This window comes from Pan troglodytes, chromosome 19 (genome assembly GCF_028858775.2).
Source record: "Pan troglodytes isolate AG18354 chromosome 19, NHGRI_mPanTro3-v2.0_pri, whole genome shotgun sequence".
NCBI classification, from domain to species: Eukaryota; Metazoa; Chordata; class Mammalia; order Primates; family Hominidae; genus Pan; species Pan troglodytes.
This window is the reverse complement of record NC_072417.2, coordinates 35,518,419-35,527,659: the sequence shown is the minus strand read 5'-3', so window position 1 is coordinate 35,527,659 and position 9,241 is coordinate 35,518,419. Positions and strand designations below refer to the sequence as shown.

At 52.6% G+C, this 9,241-nt stretch overlaps 1 long non-coding RNA gene across 1 annotated transcript; it reads right to left on the bottom strand.

Annotated features, from left to right (window-relative positions):
* Nucleotides 1-2,640: 2,640 nt before the first annotated feature.
* LOC104002879 (uncharacterized) lies at nucleotides 2,641-5,832 on the bottom strand. Its single transcript, XR_675309.3, has 2 exons — nucleotides 3,860-5,832; nucleotides 2,641-3,804 (listed from the first exon to the last, which is right to left on the bottom strand). It is a non-coding gene; the product is annotated as an uncharacterized LOC104002879 (long non-coding RNA).
* Nucleotides 5,833-9,241: the final 3,409 nt, after the last annotated feature.

Below are 9,241 nucleotides of genomic sequence, written 5' to 3'. Positions count from 1 at the left end.
TGTAATTATTTCTCCTTTTTTTCTTTTTTTAAGAGATGGGTTCTCCCTGTGTATGTTGCCCAGGCTGGACTTGAACTCCTAGGATCAAGTGATCCTCCCACCTTGGCCTTCCAATGTGCTGGGATCACAGTACATTTTTTCTTGTAGAAACAGGGTCTCCCTGCTGGGCACGGTGGTTCACACCTGTAATTCCAGCACTTTGGGAGGCTGAGGCGGGTGGATCACCTGAGGTCAGGAGTTTGAGACCAGCCTGGCTGACATGGTGAAACCCCATCTCTACTAAAAATACAAAAAATTGGCCAGGCGCGGTGGTTCACGCCTGTAATCCCAGCACTTTGGGAGGCCAAGGTGGGTGGATCACGAGGTCAGGAGATGGAGACCATCCTGGCTAACACGGTGAAACCCCATCTCTACTAAAAATACAAAAAATTAGCCAGGCGTGGTGGCGGGCGCCTGTAGTCCCAGCTACTGGGGAGGCTGAGGCAGGAGAATGGTGTGAACCCGGGAGGCAGAGCTTGCAGTGTGCCGAGATCGTGCCACTGCACTCCAGCCTGGGCAACAGAGCGAGACTCTGTCTCAAAAAAAACAAAAAACAAAACAAAACAAAAAATTAGCTGGGTGTGGTGGTGGGCACCTGTAATCTCAGCTACTCAGGAGGAGGAAAATCGCTTGAATCCGGGAAACAGAGGTTGCAGTGAGCCGAGATCACACCATTGCACTCCAGCCTGGGTAACAAAAGCAAAACTCTGTCTTACAAAAATAATAATAATAAAATAACAATGGATTGGTTGAGCGATCACCGTATGCCAGAAGTTGCTTTAAGCATTTTCCATGTATTAATCCATTTTACACCTCACAATATCGCTACCAAGTAGAAACGATTATCTCGATTTTGTAAAAGGTGAAACAGGAAAAAACCACTAGAGCAGAGCTGGCAGACCCTCAACCTTCTTTTCCTTCTGACTCCAAATGACAGACAGCATTCTTTCCATCTCTCACCTCCTCATGCCTCCTGTGGAAAAAATGAATGAACAGATGAGAAAAGTTGGAGCTGTAGAAAGACCGTGTTCCTCGTGTTCTGTGAGACCTGGGAAGGCTGCTAAAACCCAGGGAGCAGAGTTCTCCTCCCTCCATCCTTATCCACAGTCTGGGTCCCATCCAGACCCTCCTCTCCAAACCGGGGGTTTGCGACAAAGCAGGTGAGGGAGGCATTTCATTCCAGAGCAGAAGGGGGTTCCTCCCCCATCCCACTCCCGTTTCATTTTTAAGGGGAAAAGCAGCTCCCCATACGGTGAGGCAATGAGGCGGAGCAGCAGGTTCCCGGGGATCTCCGCAGCCCCGTTGCCATAACAACCGAACTCACTCGCAGCCTCTGATAGGGGAGTCAGCTGGGACCACAGCTTGGGCAGGAAACGGATGAGTGAGTAGGAAAGAAACTTCAAGATCAACCACTGGCCCTCACACCGAGCTGCGCACACCCCAAGGCCAAGTGAGGCTGGAAACCCTTGTCGTCCTTGGGAAATGGGGGAGGGCACTGGTACCCCTGGGACCTCCCTCCTGAATCTGGGCAGCTTTAAACATTTTTTTTCCAACTTTGGAAGACAGTTGTACAACCTCGAAGGAGAGGAGGTGTCACGATTCACAAAGCGTATGGATCACACATGGCTCTAGGGGACATTCTCTTTGCTCTGTTTAATTTTTATTGTATATTTTATTCTTTTATTTTGAGATAGGGTCTTGCTCTATTGCCCAGGCTGGAGTCCAGTGGCATGATCACACCTTACTGCAGCCTCAAATTACTGGACTGAGGTGATCCTCCTGCCTCAGCCATGCGAGTAGCTGGGACTACAGACATGCACCACCACACCTGGCTAATTTTTAAAATATATATGTTTTTGTAGAGATAGGGTCCTGCTACATTGCCCAGGCTGGTCTCAAACTCCTGGCTTCAAGTGATCCTCCTGCTCTGGCCTCCCAAAGTGTTGGGATTATAGGCATGAGCCACTGCATCCAGCATCATTTCTTTTCATTATTATTATGATTATTATTTTGAGATGGAGTCTCACTCTGTCACCCAGGCTGTAGTGGAGTGGTGTGACCTCGGCTCACTGCAACCTCCACCTCCCAGGTTCAAGTGATTCTCCTGCCTCAGCCTCCTGAGGAGGTGCGATTACAGGTACCCTCCACAATGCCTGGCTAATTTTTTTTTCTTTTTGAGACGGAGTCTTCCTCTGTCTCCCAGGCTGGAGTGCAATGGCGCGATCTCAGCTCACTGGAACCTCTGCTTCCTAGGTTCAAGCAATTCTTCTGCCTCAGCTTCCTGAGTAGCTGGGACTACAGGCAGGCGCCCACCACACCTGACTAATTTTTGTATTTTTAGTAGAGACGGGGTTTCACCATATTGGCTGGTCTCAAACTCCTGACCTTATAATCCGCCCACCTCGGCCTCCAAAGTACTGGGATTACAGGCGTAAGCCACCGTCCCTGGCCTAACCTGGCTAATTTTTATATTTTTAGTAGAGATGGGGCTTCACCATGTTGGCAAGGCAAGTCTCAAACTCATGACCTCAAGTGATCTGCTCACCTTGGCCTCCCAAAGTGCTGGGATTACAGGCGTGAGCCACTGCACCCAGCCTAATCTTTTTTTTTTTTTTTTTTTTTTTAATGAAGACAAGGTCTCACTACATTACCCAGGCTGGTCTCGAGCTCCTGGCCTCAAGCGATCCTCCCATCTCAGCCTCCTGAGTAGCTTGGATTACAGGCAGAAGCCATCATGACTGGCTTCCTCTTTTTTTTTTTTTTTAATGAATATGGTAAAGTGCACAAATCATAAATTTCAGCGTGGTGAATTTCTACACATGTATACCTGTGTATCCACCATGCAGACCAGAAGAACATATTTGTCCCTCCAGGAAATTCCCAAATGCTCTTTCTTAGTCAATATCCTCCAATTTGACATTTTCATCATAGATTAGTTTTGCCCACCCCTGAACTTTGTGTAAGTGGAAATACATGGTTTGGCATCTTGCTTTTACGCAACATTGTATCTGTGAGAATCTATTGTCATGTCTGTTTTCCTGTTCTTTTTCTTTGTTGTATAATATTCCATTGTGGAGATATATCACAATGTATTTATCTTACTGCTGATAGATATTTGAGTTGTTTGCAGTGAATGGTTATTGTAGATAAAGCAGCTATGAACATCCTTGTACATGTCTTTTGATGAACATAAGTTTACCTCTTGTGGGGATGTGGACAGGGTCTCACTCAGTAACTCAGGCTGGATCGCAGGAACCTGGCTCACTGTAGCCTCAACCTCCCAGGCTCAAGTGATCCTCCCACCTCAGCCTCCCGAATAGCTGGGACCACAGGTATACACTATCACACCCAGCTAATTTTTTTGTAATTTTTGTACAGACAGGGTCTCGCTTTGTTGTGCAGGCTGCTCTTGAACCCCTGGTTCAAACTATCCTCCTGCCTTGGCCTCCCAACATGCTGGGGTTACAGACATGAGCCACTGTGCCCAGCATCTTGGTTTATTGAATGCTGGCGACCTGCCAAGAACTTTACATCAGTTATATCCTTACATAGTCACAACATTATTTATTTAATTCACTAATTCAACACATATTTGAAAATCTAGTAGGTGCCAGGTATTGTGGGACACACCGAGAATAAGAGTCAAGGTTTATAAATTTTGGCCAGGTGCGGTGGCTCACACCTGTAATCCCAGCACTTTGGGAGGCCGAAACAAACGGATGATGGAGGCCAGGGCAGAAGCCAGGAGGCTGTGGCCAAGGCAACCTCAAACGGATGATGGAGGCCAGGGCAGAAGCCAGGAGGCTGTGGCCAAGGCAACCTCAGTAAATCCAGGCAAGTGATGAAGGAGTTGGGAAGCACAAAAGTGGAAAGAAGTGGGTGAATTCATGTTCTTTTTTTTTTTTTTAGAGACAGGGTCTTGCTCTGTTGCCCAGGCTGGAGTGCAGTGGTGCGACCTCTGCTCACTGCAACCTCCGCCTCCCAGTTCAAGGGATTCTCGTGCGTCAGCCTCCCAAGCAGCTGGGATGACAGGCATGCACCACGATACCGGCTAATTTTTGTACTTTTTTTTTTTTAGTAGAGACAGGGTTTCACCATGTTGGCCAGGCTGGTCTTGAACTCCTGACCTCAAGTGATCCACCTGCCTTGGCCTCCCAAAGTGCTGGGATTACAGGTGTGAGCCACTGTGCCTGGCCCTTAACTTGACTTATTTTTTCAAAAAGTTTTTTTTTTTTTAATTTGAGACAGGGGTTTGGCTATGTTGCCCAGGCTGGTGTCCAACTCCTTGCCTCAAGTGATCCTCCCACCTCAGCCTCAGGTTCTTTGAACATAATTATTCCCAAATTACAAGTAGAGAGAACTGAATCTCAGAGAGGTTAACTTGCCTAAGGTCACACAGCTATGAAATGGAGAAAGGGTAAGAAAATCCGTCTGACCTTCCTTCAGTTATGCAAAAGATGTCATGTGGTGGGTGGTGTGACCTCAGAAAACCTAGAAGAGTGGGGGGTCCAGGCTGGTGGTGGCGTAAAAGACCCAAGTGAACACACCTGTCCTGCTGGGGTAACTACTCACCCCTAGGCCACAGGGCAAGCAAAGTGGCAAGCCACAAATTGAATTGGGGGGCTGGAGGGGGATGTTTCATTGATGTCACAAATGAGCATGGACCCCATATCTGCAGCAGGGATGGTTCAGGGCCAGTCAAGGAGATGATCGGGGCCCACGGACCCTCAAACGCCTCAGGAAGCCAGGTTGGTCCCTGAGTGTGTGTGATGGGGTGTGGGTTTGTTGGGGGGAACTGCCGCCGCCCGCCCCATTAGCAGCACCGTCATTATCCCAGATTTACGTATGTATAATTCTTCTTCCTCCCCCTCACCAAACCGCTCCAACATCTCCCCTGGCTGCAAACCCGCCTCCCCCAGAAACAGCCACGGAGCCGCCTGCCACCGGGCCATTAGCACGCAGGGAAGGGGGTGTGGAGGGAGGGGGCAGGCAGCAGGGAAGGGGAAAGGGGGAGCCAGGAGAGGACGAGGGAGGCAGGAGCTGTAAGGATGGGAGTGAGGCGGCAAGATGGAAGAGAAGAGGGGAAGGAAACAGGGCTTGGAGGAGATGGGGAACCTCTGAGGGTTCTGGGGGGAGGGGGGGACACGTGTCCCAGAGGACCTGGCCGCAGACAGCGGGCCCCAGGGGCAGCCGAGGGTCTCCTGCGCCCTTTCTGGCCAATGCCAGGGCTGAGAATAGGGGGGTGGGGGTCCCATCGGCCGGGACTCTGTGGCTGGGTCTCAGCCCAGAACTTACTAGAGGGCCTCGCGCCGGAACCCCTCCCCCACTCTGGGAACCTCCACCTGCGGGGTGGGGTGGGGGTCTCCAGGCTGGGCGCGGGGAGGCCGCCGGCTGCAGAGCTGGGAGCCCGGAGCGATGACTCCATCACCCTCCACTTTTCCCTCCTCGCCCCCAAACCTGGCCCCCTCCCTTCTTGCGCCCCTCGGGTTGGGGGCGCGGGAGAGCCCCCTCTATTACAAGAGAAATCACTGCCGCATTAATGCAAGGTTTCCAGGCAAGGAGAGGGGATCGCTTCATAAAAGATGCATTGTTCCCATTGCCTGCACGCGGCTCCCTCCCCAGCATCCTGCAAGATGGCGGCGGCCCCAGGGAGGGAGGGGGAGGGGCTGGGGAGTGGGGGTGAGAGGATGGCTGGGAACTCGGAGGAGGGAAGAGAAACGCAGCCCAAGGAGGTGGCACGAGGGAGGCAGGAGAGCAGGCCGGGGGGTTGGGAGTGGGGGGCGCTGGGGCCTGGAGGGGGGCAGGCGGGGGTGGGGGCAAAAGGGGAGAAAAAGGCCGACTGGGCAGCGTGACCAGGAGAGAGGGGAAGACGGTACCCCCTCAACTGTCCCTAGGCTCCAAGCCCCCCTCCAGCGGGGCCCCTTGGTTCTCTCTCTTGGTCCCCGTGCACCCTCCCGCCGAGGAGATGATCCAGGGAGCCCCCATTTTCTGGCATGGAGGCCGCTGCACCCCATTGGCTTGCCTCCCTACCCTCCTTCCTGCCTTGGCACCACGGTTGCCATTCTGAGAGGGATCAAGCCTCCTCCATCTGCCTCCCAAGTCAAGGCCTCCAGAGTTGACCCGAAAGAGCTCCTTAGGAAGAAACTGCCGTTTGGGCACACCTGCATCCGTCCTACCTGCTGGGGACGGTTCCAGAAACCAGACAGTTTCCAGAGAGGGAAACTGGGGCAGAGGACAGCCGAGAACTCAACACGGGTCTCTACCTGCCCAGCGCCCCACCCGTGACCCCAGACCCCAGACCAACCTCAGCCCCCCTCCTCCCCGCCTTTTCTTCCATCCTCCGCTGGCAACCACGAAGAGAATTTCAAGGCCCCCCACTTCCCAGCCTTCCTGCTTCGCCTAGGGGAGCTCCCAAACGCCTGAAAATATCTTTAAATTAGGAAAAAGAGCTAAGCCGCCAGAGTCCTTTGGTCTATTAAAGGAAGAGCAGAGGCCACCGGCGCCCCAACCCCATCCCCAGCCCGGTTTTGCATTTGAAGCCCTGACCGCGGATCTAGCCAGAACAATGACGGGGCCTGCCCAGCTGGCCCCAGCTGAATCCCTTTCAGTGGTCCTGGGCCGCCTGCCAGGTGTGCCAAAATTAGGAGGGCTCCCCTCCTAGGCGCTTTTCATCCCCTGGGGCTGCTGGGGTCTCAGAGGCGCTAATGAAGCGCCTCTTGCCGCCTTCCCTCTAGGAAGAGGGGGCCTGGGGGAGCCGGAGGTAGGGCCACATTGGGGGCAGGCGCCTGGAAATCTGCCTTCCAAGAACTGCCCCAGGAACATGTTTTTGTGCCTTGGTCAGCGGCAGCTCCCTCCCTCCCTGCTCCTCAGGGTCCTCCCACAGGTTCTGGTGACATCCACCTCCTCCAGGCAGCCCTCCTAGCCTGCTGGCATTGCCTCCCTACTGTGTTTCCTTTGGAGTTCGGCAGTGGGGGCAGGCTGCCTGGATTCAGATTGGAGCTCCATTGCTTTCTGGCTGTGGCTCAGTTAGCCACCCCGAGCCTCAGTTTCCCCACCCGTCAAGAGAGGAGAATTATAAAAACCTATGTCATGAGACTGTTGTGAAGGAGTCGCTGTGTGAAGAACTGTGGAAGGTCACACGTGCAAAGTGGGTGCAATAATCCCTAGACTTTCGCCTCAGCCACAGGGGCCCCTCACTGCACCCCAGACACACCCAGTGTGTGCCCATTTCTGGGACTTCCCACTGGCTGTTCTCTTTATTTTATTTGTATTTGTATTTTTTCTTTTGAGGCGGAGTCTTGCTCTGTAGCCCAGGCTGGAGTGCGTGGTGCAATCTCGGCTCACTGCAACCTTCACCTCCTGGGTTCAAGCAGCTTCCTGAGTAGCTGGGATTACCGGCGCATGCCACCACGCCCAGCTAATTTTTGTATTTTTAGTAGAGACGGGGTTTCACCATGTTGGCCAGGCTGGTCTAGAACTCCTGACCTCAGGTGATCCACCTGCCTCGGTCTCCCAAAGCGCTGGGACTACAGACATGAGCCACCGCGCCGGCCTTTTTTTTTTTTTTTTTTTTTGAGACGGAGTCTAGCTCTGTCGCCCAGGCTGGAATGCAGTGGCCTGATCTCGGCTCACTGCAAGCTCCGCCTCCCGGGTTCACGGCATTCTCCTGCCTCGGCCTCCTGAGTAGCTGAGACTGCAGGCGCCCACCACCATGCCCGGCTAATTTTTTGTATTTTTAGTAGAGACAGGGTTTCACTGTGTTAGCCAGGATGGTCTCAATCTCCTGACCTCGTGATCCGCCCGCCTCGGCCTCCCAAAGTGCTGGGATTACAGGCGTGAGCCACCGCCCCCCGCCTTTTTTTTTCTTAAGATGGAGTCTCACTCTGTCACCCAGGCTAGAGCACAGTGGTGTGATCTCACTGCAACCTCCGCCTCTTGGGTTCAAGCGGTTTCTCCCACCTCAGCCTCCCAAGTAGCTGGGACCACAGGCACATGCCACCACACCTGGCTAATTTTTGTATTTTTAGTACAGACAGGGTTTCACCATGTTGGCCAGGCTAGTCTCAAACTCCTGACCTCAGGTGATCCGCCTACCTCTGCCTCCCAAAGTGCTGGGATTACAGGTGTGAGCCACCTTGCCAGGCCCAGTGGTCCCTGTTATTTACCATCATCTGTCTAACAGCCAGCTGACATTGTATTACTTACCTGAACTCAGGATCTTAGGCTCTCGAATCCAAGAACCTGGGTTCAAATCCCAGCTTCACAGTTATTAGCTGTGTGACATTGGGCATGTTACTTAACTTCTCCGAGCCCCTTTCCTCATTTATAAAATGAAGATGGTAATAAAACCCACCTGGAGCCGGGTGCAGTGTCCGGAGTCTGTAATTGCAGCCACTCAGGAGCTCTAGGTAGGAGGGTCCCTTTAGGCCAAGAGTTTGAGACCAGCCTGGGCAACATAGCAAGACCCTGTCTCTACCAAAAAAAAAAAAAAAAAAAAAAAAAAAAAGCCAGGCACAATGGCTTACACCTGTAGTCTCTAAAAAAAAAAAAATCCACAAGGCCGGGTGCGGTGGCTCAAGCCTGTAATCGCAGCACTTTGGGAGGCTACGGTGGGCAGATCACCTGAGGTCACAGGAGTTCGAGACCAGCCTGGAGGGGAGGTTGGAGTGCAGTGGCACAATCTCGGCTCACTGCAACTTCCACCTCCGGAGTTCAAGCCATTCTCGACCCTCAGCCTCCCGATAGCTGGGATCACAGGCGCCTGCCACCACGACCTGCTAATTTTTCTATCGTTAGTAGAGACGGGGTTTCGCCATGTTGGCCAGGCTGGTCTCAAACTCCTGACCTCAAGTGATCCTCCCAAGGTGCTGGGATTATAGGCATAAGCCACTACGTCCAGCCCTACACTTTGGATTTAACTTTGATTCCTGCTCATATGCAGAGTTTCAAACTGCTTAAATGTCTGCAACATTTAGCTGCAAGGAAGAAAGCTTAACACAAAGTCCTCCAGGGACCAAAAAACTGCACCACTACGCCCAGCTAATTTTTTTGTATTTTCAGTAGGGATGGGGATTCACTATGTTGGCCAAGCTGGTGTTGAACTCCTGACCTCAGGTGATCCGCCCCCCCTCAGCTCCTAAAGTTCTGGGATTACAGGCCTGAGCCACCCGCCCAGCAACAAGGCTAATTTGAGGGTCACTTG